Source organism: Macaca thibetana, chromosome 3, assembly GCF_024542745.1.
Source record: "Macaca thibetana thibetana isolate TM-01 chromosome 3, ASM2454274v1, whole genome shotgun sequence".
Taxonomy (NCBI): Eukaryota; Metazoa; Chordata; class Mammalia; order Primates; family Cercopithecidae; genus Macaca; species Macaca thibetana.
Genome location: NC_065580.1, coordinates 48686250 through 48705225, shown reverse-complemented (window position 1 = coordinate 48705225; position 18976 = coordinate 48686250).

Below are 18976 nucleotides of genomic sequence, written 5' to 3'. Positions count from 1 at the left end.
CAGTGACTCATGACTATAATCCCAACACTTTGGGAGGACAAGGCAGGAGAATCACTTGAGTCCAAGAGTTCAAGACTAGCCTAGGCAAGATGGTGAGACCCCATTTCTACGGAAAAAAAAAAAAAAAAATTGCTTTAAATAGCCAGGCATAGGGGTGCATACCTGTGGAGAATCACTTAAGCCCAGGAAATCAAGACTACAGTGAGCCATTTTCATGTCATTGGACTCCAGCCTGGGTGACAGAGACCCTGTCTCAAAAAAATAAAGTGAGAGATGTGTAACTTTCTTTCACTTGAACACTTAGGGGCTATTGTTGGGCTATTAATTGGCTTAATTTCAATATTGTCGTATCTCAGAAAATAGGGAGGCCTGAGGAGAATGAGAGAGATAGGCCAACAGTTGGTGAGTGGAGCAGTCAGAACATATACAACATTGATCAATCTCACCGTCTTATATGGGCATAGTTTATGGTGTCCCAAAACAATTATAATAGTTACATCAAAGATTACTGATCACAGATCACCAAAACAGATATAATAATTAAAAAGTCTGAAATATTGTGAGAATTACCAAAATGTGACACAGAGACATAAAGTGAGCAAATGCTGTTGGAAAAAGTGGTGCCAATAGACTTGCTTGACACAGCATTGCCACAAACCTTCAATTTGTAAAAATGACAATGCTCAATAAAGTGAAGTGCAATAAAATGAGGCATGACTCTGTGTGTGTGTGTGTGTACACTATACACACATTATGTATTCAATAATTACTTTCTATCATAGTAAAATAAATTAGTTACCAGTTAGAGGCAAAATGAGATAATTCCTACCTCCATATAATAAAGTTAAAAGAGAATACATAAATGGGTTTATGTCTTGTATTACATTTCAATATATAACATTAATTCATTTTAGAAAGTCTATGGTCATGAGATGTATGAGGTTAGGAATCCCAATATGTTGAGCATCAAATTTAATTTTCTATTTGCTCATGTTTGATAATTGAATTACATTGATGTGATGGTTACAAAGTTTAACAGTCCACTTACAGTTTTTTAATAGAAACTTCTAAGGAATGTTGATTCTGTCACAATGTAACAGCAGATATAGATTTAGTTCAATGATTATCTACATATAAATATTTAAATAAAAAGGGATGGCATCAGTAATCTTTTATAATCCGTAAGTTGGGTAATATAATGAAATCTTAGAATGGTTCACTTATTCTCAACTTGTGAACATTGTAAGTATTAGTATTTAAATTAATATTAGCAGAACAATTGAGTTAGGTGAAGTCTTTTCTTCATAGTAACCTGTAGCAAGTCAATCAATGTCACTTAAATTGCTGCACTTGGAAGCCCAATAGCATATAATTTTCACTGAGTGGTACTAGGTAAAATACACCTCAAATACTATAATCGATCCTAGGAGAGAACAAAACCGAGACTTATTTTGCAGACAAGATGTGATAACAAGAGTACTTCAAGCTTCCTGCATAGAAATATAGAAATTCATATAAATAGTAGAAGGACTACATTTTTATCATGAGCTATAACACTTTTACTTTGAATTGAAGACACATTGGGGTTGTATTTCTGATATAAATAGCATATAAGAAAATGAGAACTTTTTTGATTATCTAAAAAGAGAGTGAGGAAGACATCTAAAAAAAAGTTAAATCTCTTTAAGTTTTCATTCTCTAAAGTAAAAGAATCCTTTTTATGTTCACAATTCCCTCTCTACAATGAGTTTATCAGGCCTGTAAAGCTATACTAATTTAATAGATACAGGTGGTATCATTCACATTGCCATTGTCCCCAGCCTGAAGTTCTCATTACTGTCACCTGAAACTACACTTGTTTTCTAACTGTTCTTGCTGCTATAACCTTTCCCCTGTGTTAGTATACATATTCCTAGTCCAAGTTTCAGATTAACCTTCCTCTAGCATGGCTTTCATCATGCCATTCCTTTGAAGAAAAATCTGCTTGTACTCTCATCACATTCAAGTCATCCTAGCCTCATTCCAACACATCTGAGATCTGATCACAGCCAATCTCTTCAGTTTTATTTCCCATGTCTTCTCGTCAAAACCAGACAATCCAGATTTTCCCTTCTCTAGAGACAGTCTACACCTTCCAACGTCCCTGCCTTTGCTCTGATTATGCTACCTGAATTGACCTTTCCCCATCCAAACCTTTTTCAGACCCATTCAAATGTCCTTTCCTTCATGACGCTTAACTGATTCAACTCTCTTCCTTACAACTCCTTCCAACTACGAGTGTATCGGTTACAGTGTTTAGCACATTCCAGTTTATCTTTAACTTTGCTGCTTATCTTTCTCCCTTACTTATCTTTCTTGCACAGTTCATAAGGAGAAGTCATGTTTGCATCACATTTTAGTCATCCCCAGCAAGTAGTGGAACACCTACATGAATTAATTCAAATGAGTTTTCCATGTTATATTTTTAATGAAAATTCCACGGGAGATTGCCATCTTAGAGAGAAGACTAATTGAAGACTCCTTCACAGATTATCAGATGAGGATGTGGTATCAAAGAAGCTTGAATTGTTATAAATGTATCTGCTCTGAGGAGGCAGATGAAGGGAAATTGTATATAGTAACTTCTTAAATAAATACTATCGGAAGTTCCTTTAAAATAAAACCTGTATGTTCACCTTCACTGAGTAATCATAGACCATATTTCTGTATCTTCCTTATATTCATAGCTTTCTTTCACAGATGTTGCTAGAAAATACAAAATGAAGTTGAGATTTGGAAAATTTTAGGTTTATTTGATTGGTGTCACAAGCTGACTTTCAGGGTGAAAAAAAAAAAAAGAAAAAAATCTGCTTTAGATACTATTCCAAATAAGACAATATAAAAATAAGTAAGAATAAACAATCTTTCTCCCATTACTTATTTGTGAGACAAAGAGAAGAATCTAAAACTTTTAAAGCATGTTGGAACGTTTGAATACAGTCCCTATAAAATACAAGTTGCACTTCTTGTCACCTGGCCTTCACTCAAACACTTCTCATTTTGTTAAACTCTCTTTGCAGCTGAACCTCCTGATGATAGAAAATACAACTTTACATTCTGCCAGTGGAATTGCTTGGAACCAGAATTATAACTGGATATTCCCCTGTGGGAATTTCACTTTTCATATGCGTTGTTAAGCATCTTACTTTGTATTTAGATAAAGCTTTTACTTCATGACTGCTTCGTTTCTCTCCTTTATGAAATCCAGGTAGTGTAAATCAGCTCTTTTGACTTGTACATTTAATTAGAACAGCAGTTAAGAAAAGGTATTAATAAAATCCTCCTTCTATTAAAATAGAGGTCAATAGTGGCATATTACTACTCCATAGAGAATATAACCAAATTTAAAGTGGGGAGCTGTTTGGCAGATATTAGGCTCTGGAGAACAATCAAATTCCTGTAAACTTTCTTGGAAAAAATCTCATTATATAACAGAAAATGTAGAATGAAAAAGCATTTTTAGATTTAAACTAATTAGATTATGTCTTGATGTTTGCCACTATTACTCATAAAAATGGTTATCCATAAAAAAACTAATTGCTTTCTTTCTATTGCATCTTATACTATTTATTTGTTTTGAGGATTTTTAAAGAATTTTCTTTTGCTGTTTAGGTGTATTTGGTTTCTCCTTAATTACTAGTAGCTGCCCAGGACATTCACACAAAATCTCTGGCCTCACGTCAGTGACTTGCCAACCTACTGCATTACCATCCTTGGAGCAAACACTGGGCAGTTAAGATCCTAAGAATGATCTTACCAAAAAACAATCAAATTAACTGGAGAATAATGTCCAACCCTAAAGGGATAACATTCTCCATTGGTCATATCCCAACCTTGGTTTTGCACAGTTCTAGATACCATTTTTTGACTATTAATTCAATAAAGCACCGCTGTTTAACATTCCTTGTTTCCTATTATTCAATTCTTCATTCCTACTCCTTGGGCTCACTCCTCAACATAATTGGCACCTAATTCTTTGTCTCAACTTTTCTATTGGGAAGAACTATGCTAAGACAAATACTGAATATGCCACAAGGGGATATTGTGCACTGAGCTTTATAATTTATTTTTCCATAAAGCTATTTTTTTTCTTTTGTTGAGACAGGGTCTCACTCTGTCGCTCAGGCTGGAGTGCAGTGGTGCAATCATGGCTCACTGCAGCCTCGAACTCCTGGGCTAAAGCACTATTTTTTAAAAGAACATCTCACCTCAGGTCCAAAGAATGTATCCAAAGAATACATTCAGGGAAACAAAGAGCTAGAATGAGCTACGTTCCAATACAGAATAAAATCCAATTCCTTGTTTTGACTCCTCACAAGAAAATGTGAGGCAGAAATGCAACCTCTGTAACCTGGTCTTGAGTTCTCTCTTCGAACTCAGACCTTATCCCTCTATTTCTCAGTTCTTTACTCCACTACTTCTGTTCTTCATCTTTAAATATGTCACACATGTTCCTACCTCTGAACTTCTGCCCTTGCTGTTCCCTGGACTAGCAACAGATAATTGTCTGTATCATGGCATGACTCATTTTTTCACTTAATTCAGGTCTCCATCTAAATGTCACCTCAGCAGGAATGCCTACCACAGTATCTAAAATATCACCTCCAGTCACTTTCTTTTACACAGTTTTATTTCTCTTCAAAGCCCTTCTCACTATTTGAAAACACTCATCACTCTCTTGTTTACTAGTTGCCTTCCCCCATTAGAATGACAGCTTCAGAAGGGCAGAGCTTCTGTTCACTATTACCAACACCTGAGAAAATCTGTGTCTTTGAAAATGTGTGTGTGCTCTTCCTCATTCTCATTTTTCTCATTTTCTTATAGAGCAGGGAAAATGAAATCCCTAACCATTTTGGAAAAACATTGCTATCTATTCCTTAGCAATCTCCTTAGCATGCCATACTGCCTTTACTTATCTGTTTCTTTGCCTCTTTGGTTTTTCCTCCCCACATTCACCTGGTGAATTCTCAGTCCCACTTCAACACTCAGATTCAGCATCATCTGTCCATGAAACCATGCCAATGGCCCACCCAGGTGGATGCTCTGCCCTGCGTGCCCTTTGCTCTGTGTACTCACTTATCTTAAGGCATGTCACTTTGTACTATAAAGGCTTGATTGGCGGGCACAGTGGCTCATGCCTATAATCCCAGCACTTTGTGAGGCCGAGGTGGGGGGGGATCACCTGAGGTCAGGAGTTCGAGACCAGCCTGACCAACGTGGAGAAACCCTGTCTCTACTAAAAATACAAAATTAGCCAGGAGTGGTGGCGCATGCCTGTAAGCCCAGCTACTTGGGAGGCTGAGGCAGGAGAATCGCTTGAACCCAGGAGGCAGAGGTTGCAGTGAGCTGAGATTGTGCCATTGCACTCCAGCCTGGGGAACAAGAGTAAAACGCTGTCTCAAAAAAAAAAAAAACCTGATTATATGTCTGTGTCCGTCTCCTGACTCTGAGTTCCTCTGTCCTTCATCACTCACTACATCTTTAGTGCTATCAACCTGAGACACTAGAAAAAAATTAATTCTCAATATGTTGGGTTTACTCAAGAATTAGGAAAAAGTTATCATAATCCCGACGCCATTACTGGGCAAGTGTTCTTCCATACACATCTTATCCAAATTACTGCAGTGCTAAAGAATGTCTAGTGGTAAATTTCATCAAAGCAGAGGATGTGTGAAGGACATGAAAGGGTTTCTTGAGGAATATTTTACAAGTCCTCGGAAACAGCTCTCATCTCAGATATGCATGAGTCTTCTCTCTTCGTGCCTTCCTGACCCTATTTTGTCTGAATCTCACAAAAGTGATTTCATCCTGGTATATGCAACTTTCACAGTACATAGAGCAGTGCCTCCCTCAAATATTTTTCACCACCACCATCCTAGTCTGACACATTGTGTGCTGAGTGGAATATTTTTGAAGTTGCTATGTTTTCTTTCCTTACCAGACTTCCTAAGTTATGTCTCTGTCAAATGCGGTCTGTCTCATAGGATCTTTAATGTTACAATCGTCTTTTTTTTTTTTTTAATTCTGTTTTCATACTTTAAGTAAAATGGGCTGTAAATAATACAGTGTATTAATGGATGGACTTAACAGCATTTTGATATGATTACTTTGTGCCACCTCCGGGGTTTCTTTATAGCAGGGACTGTACCAACTCAAAGCAGCCTCCAGTTTTGGAACGTAGAAGCCCCTCCACTTTGCTCACTGCAGTCAGTGCAATCTTGTACAAATGGGAATCTGACTGGGTCACACACTCTTACCAGCTACACTGCTTCCCCTCACAGCCTTTGCCAGTGCCGTTCTCTGTCTGGAAATGCTCTTTCTTCCCTTGCTTCTTCCCACACATCGCTACTGATTTTCCAGTTTCACTCAGTAACTATTACCCCTCTATTATACACCTTTATGGCACCAACCACCTCTCTTTTGGGAATACTTCACACTTGTAGTTTTACTTCGATCATATGATCAATGTCTGTTTCTCCCTGGAAGGTGACCTCTCAAAGGAAAGAGACTGTTGTTTTTATTCCCCTAGCACAGGGCCAGGCACATATAAGTGGTCAATAAATATTCTTAGCATAAATGAATGAATACCCACACAAAACTGTGTGGGCATTCATAACCTAACCGAGTTTCTAATATGCAATGTAAGGGTTGCTATGGAAAAAGAACCCTTTTCAGTCAGCCCGAGAGGATTTTGGTTCCTAAAGTAGCCTTAAATTCTTATAGAGTTTAAAAAAGGAGTAGCTCTTTGAACCTGATCATTTTTAGAATGCTAGCCTAGGCTGTAAGTCAAAGGGAGAAAGCTTTATGTTCACAAATCCCAAGGGGCTAAGGGCACGATCCAGGGAACCTGGAAGAAAAGTCGGCCACTGAAGCATGAAAAACCAGGTGTAAAATAACTTTCAATTCAGGTCCACTTGTTAAGGGATTCTAAGTTTTACAGTCCTTGATCTTCCCTGTATAAGATTACTTTGTAATTCAATTGTTTTCTCAACTCAAAAGAACTTGATCTTACTTTTTTTTTTTTTAATTCAGGTGTTGAGTGAACTGAAAGATAGAGAATAAAGAGATTAATTAAAGTGAGATAGCAATGGTCAAGTTCACTCTCTGCTGAGTGTATCGCCCTCATCTTAAATCTTCTTAAACCACACACAATTAATTTGAAAGCCTGAGGGCACTTGCATGGAAAGGATAATGGGCTGAATCTTTAAATGATATAAAATTCTTAATCTAAAGTCTCTCTGCTTTATTGGTTTATGTTAACACCTTACTGATTAATCTTGTGATGATTGAAGCTGTTTCTATTCAGGGAAATCAAATTGATGGTTTGATCTATTCTATTTTTACTCATTTTAAATTCTCAGTTACCACACGATTGAATTGACTAAACTATAATCTAAATCTTACAACTGCAGAAAATACCAGATTGGTCATCATGTAATCCAATAAATATTACAGAAGTCAATAGTTTCTATAATATTTTCTAAATATTTTTATAAGTAGTTGCAGACAAGATACATATGCAACTGTAGAAGACCAATTTGTAAATTACCCACATGTACAACTCTAAGAGACTGATTTGTAAATTACAGCATATCCATACAAGTGCTATTCTGATGCTACCTACAAAATGATGTTTTTAGAGGCAAGTTGGTGACATTCTCACGCAATAAGGAAAAAGGAAGGTGACAAAACTACATAAAAAGTACAAATCCAGTTTTTGTGGGAGAAAAAATAGGAAATGTATATCTGTATATATTCCTGTGTATAAACACATGCAGGAAATATATATGTGAAAAGAGACTACATATTTTTGAAATACATATTTGAAAACAGGTGATACATTTATTATATATGTATGCTTACGTGGGTGTGTAGATATTATGTATATGCATATTATGTATAACAGATATACACCCACACAAATATACATATTTTATATATATGTGAAATATGAGGGAATGGTAAAGAGATAATTATAAAGGCATTTTTTCTTTCATCTTCATACTTTTTCCTGTGTTTTCCATGTAGCCTATCCATTTTAATAATTAGAAGAAATCAACATTTAAAAAATTAGATTTATGGCTTTCAATGAAGAAAATCATCTGCAGAAGTTTCTCATCATTTGGGGTAGTCTTGTTGTGGAGAAATGGGGAGGAAAAAAAAGATACACCACCCACGATCTTCTGCCACTACTAAAATAGTCTCTCTCCACCCCCCACCACACACACAATGATGCTACCGTAGGCTCAGTGCCTTGACATCTAAAAGCTATGCTGTGTCAGTATCTGTAACTGTAACACTCTAGCCATGTATTTTTAGCTGCTGATAACCTAGAACTGATGCATCATTTGAAACTAGCAAAAAGCCCCTTTATTTTGTACTCTAAAGGCTCTGGAAACCAAGACACCATGGGACCTCCATTAATTGTGGATGAAGAAAAGTCATGGGGGAGAAAATTTAAAAAGACCTGTGTAGCTCCTCACGTAGCAAAGTCTACCTTATTGTGAAGCCTGCATCTGTGGAAGGGGATTTTCTGCAAAGACCGCCCTCCCCGAGGATGGGAGAAGCCAGCCTACACGATGTGGCCTGGCACTGTGAGGGCTCACACAGAGAATCTTCTCACTCAGCCTCTTTCCAGGGCTGCAAACACTTTTAGAGAATCCATGACGAATTAAAGAGAAAACTGAATTGATCCTGAAAACATTCTGCAGGGCAGGCTACAACATTTTCAGGACCCAGAATAAAATGAAATTGCGGGTCTTCTTGTTCAAAAGTAGAAGAAAAGTGCTGTTAATGATGCTAAAGTATAAAGCTTTTTCTTTTCTTCCTTGTCTTTCTCTTGGTTTGTCATGGTGTTTTGCTTACTGTCAGATGGCATTCAAATTTTTTAAAAAATAGGTTTTCAATTATTAGCACGAATTTTACCATTCCTCTTTATATTGTATAATCCCTATTTCAAATACAAATATATGAGCATTCAAACTCATATGCAGAATCACCAAAATTACCATAGCTAGTACATGCACGGGCATGTTGTTCTTAGCAAAACAGTGGAAATACTGCACAGAATTAATTCAGCTGTTTTTATTTCACTTCTTGATATGTGCACATTCTACCAACACTCTACTTTTAGCTTACTAAGGAGTAGAGACAGAGTGATAGGGAAACTATAGGCTGCCCTATTTTCCATTCCTTCTGTGTCATTTTCAGGCTGCATGGTTATCCAATACAGGGAAGTAACTAGAGTAAGTAAGGAAATGATAGGGTTCCTTCCTCATTCATGTGTCCTAGAGCACCATTTCCTTCTTTTTACATTTAAAGCAAATTCTGGCTTGAACAGAAAGCTTGGCATCTCAGGGTTCTCAGTACACCTGCTTGCTCAGTCATAGGTATAACGTGCTTACCTTGTACTCACTGAACAGCCACACATTGTGGGCCCACGAGAATTCTGTGCTCGTGGGACATCATAAACACTGCATGCAAATACGGTAGCCAGAAAGGTAAGCATATATTTTGTGCTTATCTCCTCTGCCTACCCATATACTCCACTGTCCCATCAAACTTATCTTACAAAATACAAGTTCAAAGATAAAACTGTTAAGAATGTCAAAATCACAAGGAGTATTAAATCAATTTCAGGGCGCTTCTGATCACAAGTCCTTTTTTGGCTACACAGACTGCACATCTATGACCCAGCCCTGACATACTGCTTTGGGTTTTAGCCAAAGTACTTTCAAGCCTTCTCAGCAGTCTGATGTCTACTTATCTAATTAATAAAATTAAGATTGCCAGACCTGGGGACAAAGAGCAGGACACGTGCACCCTGAAATCTACACAAAAAGAAAGTGGAACAAACTCACCAAATAAGGAAGCTAACCATAATGATCTGATATTTACATGAGGTTATAAGACTATTTCAGCAAAATCTTGCTTTACAATTCACGAATTAAGCCAGTAGTGGAAGAGTGATTAGAGAGCAGCAAAGAAGAAAAGTTTGCTCACTGATTATTTCAGATGCAGTTCCTGAGATTGACTGGGACACTAATTGGAGAATCATTAAATGCAAAGGTACAGTCTTACATATATCAATGGTCTGTTTTCTTTCTGGTTGACAAAAATGAACAATTCCAGGAATCATGCTGAACACTGTAATCTGATAATTAGGGAAGAGCTCAGTGGAGCAAGGAAAGGAAACAGGAAAATTAAATTTAAAAAGAAGCTGATGAAGAGCCAGGCACCAACTGACACAAAATTGTCCGTTTAAGCTGTTCTTAAAGAGAAACTGAAAATGCTCTTCATAAACAAGATTTAGTGGTATCAAAAGCAGCTTTTCTGTAAAATAATACCAACGTTGCCAAGGCAATGCATTTCTTAACCAAGCAAGTTAATATTGCTTCTGCCTACTGCTTGGCTTCAAAATAAGCAAGGCCAGTCTAATACAATGATCAAATCCAGTGCACTTTAAGTGAATTGTGTAGATGTACTCTGTAGCCATCCACATATATAAGGAGACTCTCATATCAATAAATCACGAAAGGAAGATTAACCAGAAGTTTTCTGCTGGACACTGATTTGGTATAATTTCTATAATTTCTATAATTTATAATTTCTATAATTTCTCGGTTTGGCCAGTTTTCTAGTGCCCCAGTCCTCCTCTAGCCTGAGGTCCTGATAAAAACCACAGTTTATGGCCTCCTTCCTAAAAAGCTATCTTCACCTGAGCTGCATGCTGTTACTCATGCCTTCCGGTGTAATTCAATCTCCAATATTCACATGTGGGCCAATCACCATTGGTCAAACGCCAACTGCTTGAGTTACAAATTGAACACCAACGTATACCTCTAACTATATTTCCATTGCCCTTATCACCAGATTAGAACTCTGGATTCAGTTGGCTCAACTCTGAAATCATTCCTGATGTTATAACTTGGACATCCCAGCTCCCAATTCTAAAATCATTCTTTATCAACTCCTGCGTTTTCCTCAGACCTTTAATCCACTAGTTACTGTCGTTTAAAACTGGCTCATTCTCTTCTGTTGGCCCCAAGTTGTTGAGAACTTAGCAAATCTCCAGCTTGAGTTTATCTGAGATGCTAACTTAGTTTCAAGGTCACTCCAATGTGGCACCCCAGCATCTGTCATATAACCCTGTTCTCATCCCAAATCCTAAGTCCAGAATTGGGGAGCACTCTCCTCTCTCATAAATACTTGTTGTGCAGTCAACTTTTGTGCCTTTCTATTCCATTGTAAATAGGAAGAGAAAAAAATAGTATAACTGTAAGAACTGAGAAGTATTAAGAAGGTTCTTTATCTCAAAAATTGTTCCAATCCAAGTGCCAAAATACTTACAATATTACATTGTAATTAAACTCAATTCAACATAAATTTCTTCAATCACTAACCAAAAAAGACATCATGGATGACTCTACACATATTAAAGATAAATAAGGTAGTTCCTGCCCTTGGGGAGCTGACAGTTCAGTTAGAAAGAAATAACATATATTAGACTATATTTTGGTTACTTTTATATATGTGCATAATAGAAATATTTATGAAATGCTATGAAAATATAGAGATCATTTTCTTTGCGTTAATCTTTGCTCTCTTCCAGACATTATTTTATTCAAATTATTTCAAGAGGTAATATACCAGTCATTAGAGCTATCGAGACCCTCATTCTCCTCCAACTGTGTGGTAGAAGGTGATAAGAGTGCTGGGAAATATTAAAGCAAGATAAGAGGCATTCATAAAATATTCATTAATGTATTCATTCATGCATTCAATATTTATAAATCACCAATTCTGTGACAAGCACTCTACAAAATACTGTGTAGGATGAGAAGTTCTATGAGGCATAGTAAATGTCTTCAAAGGTAACTCGTGTTATGTTTTCCTTGATGTTGAGAAACCAAGTTGAGACTTTTGTAATTTAGAGTTTAATAGCTAAAATTTTAGTATCTCAGGCCTTCATCCATATTCTATTGTACAACAAATTCTTATAGGTTCAAAAGAGCATTACACCTTTTATTCCATTGAGTCATCTATATTCCCGCTTGTTCCTTCTGTGGTTGCTCAGCTTCATTTCTCCAATAACTTTTTTAAAAAAAAAGAAAAGAAAATTGATTGCTTAGACCTGTATTTCACAAACAGGAGCTACAGCTGCTTACATCAGAAAGAATCACTTGGGTTACTTATAAAAATCCAGAAAATCTGACTCAGAATCTCTGAGGTTGAGGGCCAGAAATCTGCATTTTTAATAAGTGCACAAATGACTTTGATTAACAGTGAAGTTTGAGAGCTTCTATTCTGATACATCTTTACCTTTGCCTTATACTCTTGAAGACATAGGTCTTTCTATTTTTAAACACTCTTCTACCTCTTAGACTTCATATCTCAACTATCCGTTTGACAAAGAGACTGTCTCGAACCACCCAAAATTAACCAGGTGTCACTTAATATTCTTCTTTTATAAAGCCCAGTTCCTTTCTATCAAATAACTGATCACATTATTATACATTTGCATTTATTCTGCTTGAAGCATAGTTCTGCCTCTCTAAGCTGCATAAGGGCAGAGACCATATCTGTTTACTTTGCCATTATATATTATCTCTTAGCACAGGGCTTGGTACAGAGTAGATGCCTAATAAATTATTCAGTGAATGAGATAAAAAAAGAATAGTAATTACCTTCATACACATGAAGATGGAACAAAAACACTATATAAAGTAATATACAGAATATGTAACAAGTTAATATATGGTCAATTCTATACAAGTCATAAACGCTTTAAGAATTTAGGAGGAAAGAATCAATGTGCGCTGATGTGGTCAGGAAAGTCTTACAAGATGAAATGAAAGCTTAGCTGGGCTCTAGATAGTAATTAAAATCTGCAAAGAGTGAGAGAAAGAATTCATAGACAAAAGTTCAGAGGCCAGAATCACAATGTCTCAGTTAAATTATCCCAAGATTTATTCCAATTCAGCACATTCTGTTTACAGATAAATGTGGTAAGGAATTTTTTTATATTTTGATTGATTTCCTTGTCCCTGGAGGAATAGTCCATAGAAAAGCAACATTCTAAATTCTCAGTGGTTTTATTGATCCCCCCACCAATTCCTAGAAATAATAACTCTGTGAGATTCAAAATATAAAGAGGTTAAAAGAGCATCAAAATGATATCAGATATCCAATCAGACATTACAAAACATGACAGAAATGATGTAAATATTGAAACAAAATGTATATCCAACCTATCAGGGAATCAAATCAGAATGTAATAAAAGTTGTTTCCTCTAATATAAATCAGAAATCTGGGTATCAATCTTCCCCAAATTTGAAAAACATGAGTAGCCAGTCTACTTTTATTTCCATTCCCATTGTTTTCCTTTACAAACACAAAGAAAAAAGGTATTTCTAAAAAACATCTTCAATTAAATGATCAGTCTACTAAACAGTCTCAACTTGAAGAGATGCAAATATAAAATGATTTTCTTCTCCTGTTTGTTACCAAACACATTTTATAAGTTCTCCCTTTACATAGTATTTATGTCACTTTCAGACATTAAAAGAAGTCTTGTGAGTTATCACTGTATGTCCTTTCATACATACGTACATATTATTTTTTAACTAGGAAATTATTCAATTTCAGAAAAAAGATCGATTAAAATTGCTCACAAAGCTTCTGCCATATTAAAATCAGTAAGTTGGTCTTGCCCTCCCTCTGTAACAGCCAGAACACTGGTGGGAAGAGAGGAGTATAAAAATATATAAAACAACTGCTCTAGGGAATTGATGCTATGATCTCTGAGAGAATGCTATGATCTCTGAGAGAAGGAAAATATGTGAGATAGGCTTTTCAATCTTCCTGGGTTTTGGACCGAAGGAACATAATGGTCCACAGCACATGGTAGGGAAACTGAGCACAGCCTGGGGATCTCACTGAACTCACTAGGCAGAGATCAAGGTTTGGGTTTGCTGAGACCACCAGAATTTGCCAGGCAAGATACAGAGAGGAATAAGATACAGAGAGGGAGACTTCCAGAAACTTTCATGGCGTTTGGGGAGAGGTCCTAGAATCTGTTTCTAAATACTAAGCTGTCAAACGTAGGATTGGACTTCAAAGGCCAAGCAAAGAGCCAATAGAGAGCTATAAAATGAACAATTCCCAGAGATCAAACTGAACTGGAAGGCTCTCAAGTATCAATCAGCCAGAATGGAGAAACCTCTTCACAGCACAGTAGAGACGTCAGAAGATTAGCACCTCAGAAGTAAAGCTAAACCAAGAAAGAATACCCTAGATAGAAATGAAAAATTCATGGAATAAACTTAACAGGAGATTCAACAAGGCTAAAAACAAGTATATATGACCACACAGCAATAGAAAATATCCAAACTGAAGCACAGAAAGGAAATGACTAAAGGGGAAATAAACAAATCCATGGTGACCATTGGGACAATTTTAAATGATCTAACATATGTGTACTTGAAATGATGAAAGTGACATCAGTAGGAAAATACATGTGAAGGAATATTATCCGGAGACTTTCCATATTTTAAGAAAATGATAAACCAGCATATCCAAGAAATTCAGTCATTCAAAAGCAAAAACAAAAATAAAGTATGAAGTAAACTACATCAAGGTAGTATGGCATAATAAAAAGAGCAAAACTTAAAAGCAATTACAGAAAAAAAATACATAATCCATGCACATGAAAAAAGACAAGAATGACTAGGGACTTGTTAAAAAAATAATGCTAGCCAGAAGAAAATAGAACATCTTCAAAGTGCCATCAAAACAAACAAACAAAAAATTGTTATTGTAGAATTTAAAAATGAGCAAAATGAATATTAAGAAAAAAGTCATTTTCAGGCAAATAAAAGCTGAAATATGTGTCACCAGAAAATATGCACTTCAAGGAATGCAAAAAAGTTATTTGGAAAGAAAAAATAATGATTTCAAATTGAAACTTTGATCTGCATAAAGCATGAAGAGCTTCAGAAATGTTAATTATATATGTGAATATAAATGACATATTATTCACGTCTTAATTTATTTAAAAGATAAATAATGAACAAATAGTAAACTATTACAGGACTATAATATATGTAGAAATAAAAGGTTGACAATTACATAAAGGATGGAAGATGAAATTAGAAGTAAACTGTCTTAAGGTTCTTACAATATGTGTAAAATATTGTTTCGAGATAGCTTCTAATAAGATAAAGAAGCTAACTGTAAATCCAAAAACAATTAATTTTTAAAAATGAAATCAAGGCCTGTAACATAGTTCAATAATGAATATAAAATAAATACAAAAACTACTCAATTCAAAAAAGTCAGGAAAATAGAGACAAAGGAGCAACAACAAAAAGCAATGGTACAAATAGAAAATAAATATTATTGTACACTTAAACTCAGCTATATCAAACTTGACACTAAATATAAGTAGACCAAATGCACCAATTAAAAGGTATGAATTATTAGACTTGGTCAAAAGCAAGACCAAAATATTTGCCTGTCTACAAGACATGCTTTTTAAATACAAAGATATACATAGATTAAAAGTAAAAGGGTGAACAAAGATATCCCACAAAAACACTAATCACAAGAAATCAAGAGTGGTTGTATAAATGTCAGACAAAGAAAGTTGTTTATTGTCTCCCAGGTTCAATTGATTCTCATGGCTCAGCCTCCCAAATAGCTGACATTACAGGCATGCACCACCATGCCTAGCTAATTTTTGTATTTTTAGTAGATACAGGTTTTTGTCATATTGGCCAGGCTGGTCTCGAACTCCTGACCTCACGTGATCCACCTGCCTCGGCCTCCCAAAGTGCAGGGATTGCAGGCATGAGTCACTGCTCCTAGCTAAAAGAAAGATTTTAGAACGAAAAAATTTACCAGGAATAAAAAGAGAAATTCCAGAACAATAAAAGGGGTAGGCAGTTTAGCAAGAGGACATAATTTGTACCATTTCTGAATGGAAATTTAAACACTTTTTCTCTCAGTAATTGTTAGAAATAGTACATTTTAAAAATCATTAAATACAAAGAAGAACTGAATCACACTTTTAAGTAATGTGACCTAATTGGCATTCACAGAATATCTTTTCCCAACAATAGTTCAAATACATATGTAACATTCACCAAGACAGGTCGATCATCTTCTGGACCATAAAAGCAGTTTCGATAAATAAAAAGACAAAACTCACACAGAACAGGTTCTCTAGGTATGATATAATTAAGTGAAAAATCAATGTTTATATTTTCATGGAATACTGCCAAATACTTTGAAAATTAACAATGTTCTTCTAAATGACCGAGGGGTCAAAGAAGTATTCATGGTTATAGGATATAAATAAAGCAGTCCTTAGAGGGAAACCTTTAAATATTTCCATTTAAAGTAAGAAAGGTCTAAAATCAATTATCTAAGCTTTAATCCTAAAAAGCTTACAAAGGAGCAAATTAAGAAAATAAAAATTAAAAAATAATAAAAATGGAAAATTAATGAAGTCAGTTTACTATTTAGAAAAATCATTAAAACTGATAAACTTCTAATTAGATAAATCAAAAAGAAATAAGGAAAGCACAAGTGATCTATGGCAGTAACAAAAGGTGACATATCACTATGGATTCTACAGACATGAAATATTACGGGAACATTTTGAACAGCTTTATGCCAGGTTAGCATAATAAATAAATTCCCTGAAAGATATAATTACCAAAATTGAAACATGAAGATATCAAAGATGTGAATAGCCACATAACTATTACAAAGTTGAAAGAATAGTTAAAATCTTTCCCATAAAGATACTTCGAATTCGCAGTTTCACATGTAGTCTATCAAAAATTTGAAGAAAAATGTAATACCAATCCCATACAAATAATTTCAGAGAACGGAGGAGAATGAAACACTTCCCTAATACTTTCATGATGTTAGAATTACTCTAATACCAAAACCAGACAAGAACAGTACAAAAAAAGAAAATTACAAACCAGTCAGTGTCCTTTAAAAACATCAAATCGACTGCACAATATGTAAAAAAGATACTATATCATGACAAAGTGGCATTTGTTTCAAGAATTCAAAGATGTCTTAACAATTAAAAATTAATGTTTTCCCCATATTAACAAAATGAAATGGGAAAATATGATGATCTTCACAAATGTATTTCTCCGTACTTAACACCCATTTACATAAATTTGTTATTAATAGCAAACTAAGAATGAAATAAAACTCCCTCAACTTGACACAGGGTGTCTATGAAAAGCCTGCAGTTATCGCAGATTTAATAGTGGAAGACTGAATGATTTTCCCCTAAGATTGAGAACAACACAATTTAAGTCTGTTCTCACCACTTTTATTCCACATTCTACTGGTGGTTCTAGTAAATATAATTAAGTAAGAAGAGAAAAAAAATAAAAGCATAAGAAATGGAAAGGGAAGAAAAAACTGTCATTAATCTCAGAAAACAGGGTTCTGTATGTAGAAAGAAAACTATAAAACAGGTACTAAAACTAAACGAACTTACCAAGATTTTAGTAAACAAATCCAAGAAGCAATTGTAACTCGATATGCTGGAAAATAAAATTATTATTATTTCCTATAGTATTCAGAAACATGAAAATATTTATAGATAATTTTTAAATGCCCAAGATCTCTACACTGAAAACCATAAAACATTGCTGAGATGTACTAAATGAGAACTAAATAAATGAAAAGACATACCAATGTATTGGATCAGTATTATTGAGACTCAACATTGTTAAGATGTCAATTCTCCTAGATAAAACACAGTTTTAAAGAAATTGACAAGCTGGCATCATAATTTATAAGGAAATCAAAATGACATAGAATAGTCAAAACATTTTGGAAAAGAAGAATACATTTATGCTACCTGCTTTAAAAACTGAAGAGGATTTGTACCACCTGATTGCAAGACTTATCAAGAAAACATGGCAATGGCATAAGGATTTTTATATTCGTCATTGGAACAAAACAAAGTTCAGAAATATATCCAAACAGCATCCCATTCAACAACAGTTCCAAGGTAATTCAATGGGAAAAGTCTAGTCTTGTCAACAATGACTCTGGAATAAGCCATTCTAAGCATTAATTCAAAATAAATCACACACCTAAAATTGTAAGGCTATAAAAACTTTGAAAGAACATATAGGCACAAGGTACGCAAACAATTATTAGAACTCATAAAGTACAATGAAAAAATGATAAATTGGGATTCATCAAAATTAAAACCTCCATTCCTCAAAATATAACAGTAAGGAAGTGAAAAAATATTCACAATACTTATGTCTGATAATGGACTTGTATACAGAATATTTTAAAAACTCTCACAGCTCAAAAATAAGAAGTCAATTCAATTTAAAAATAGAGAAAAGATTTGAAGAGATTATCATATCACATGAAAATATTTGAATGGGCAATAAGAACATGAAATGGTACCCAACATGATTAGTCATCAGGGACATGCAAATTAAAACCACCCAAAGATACTATTCACATGCCCGAAATGCTAACATTTTAAAGATTAATTCTGTCTATCAAATGTTACAAAGAATGCAGAACAACTATAACTTTCACATATTGCAAGTTGACGTGTAAAATCGCACACCATTTTTGGCAAATATTTCGACAGTTTTTTATAACACATGACATACAATGTTACTATTCCAGTATATTTACACAGATAAATGAAAGCATATGTTCACAAAACACTTGTATATGAATATTTATGGAAACTTGATTCATAATTGCCCCAAACTGGGAACAACACAAGTATCTATTACTAGGTAAATTATTAAATATATTGTGGTCTATCTATTCAAAAGACTACTGTTCAGTGATAGGATGGAATAAATACTAACATAGGCAACAACATTGATGAAGCTGAAAAACATTATGCTAAGCAAAAAAGGC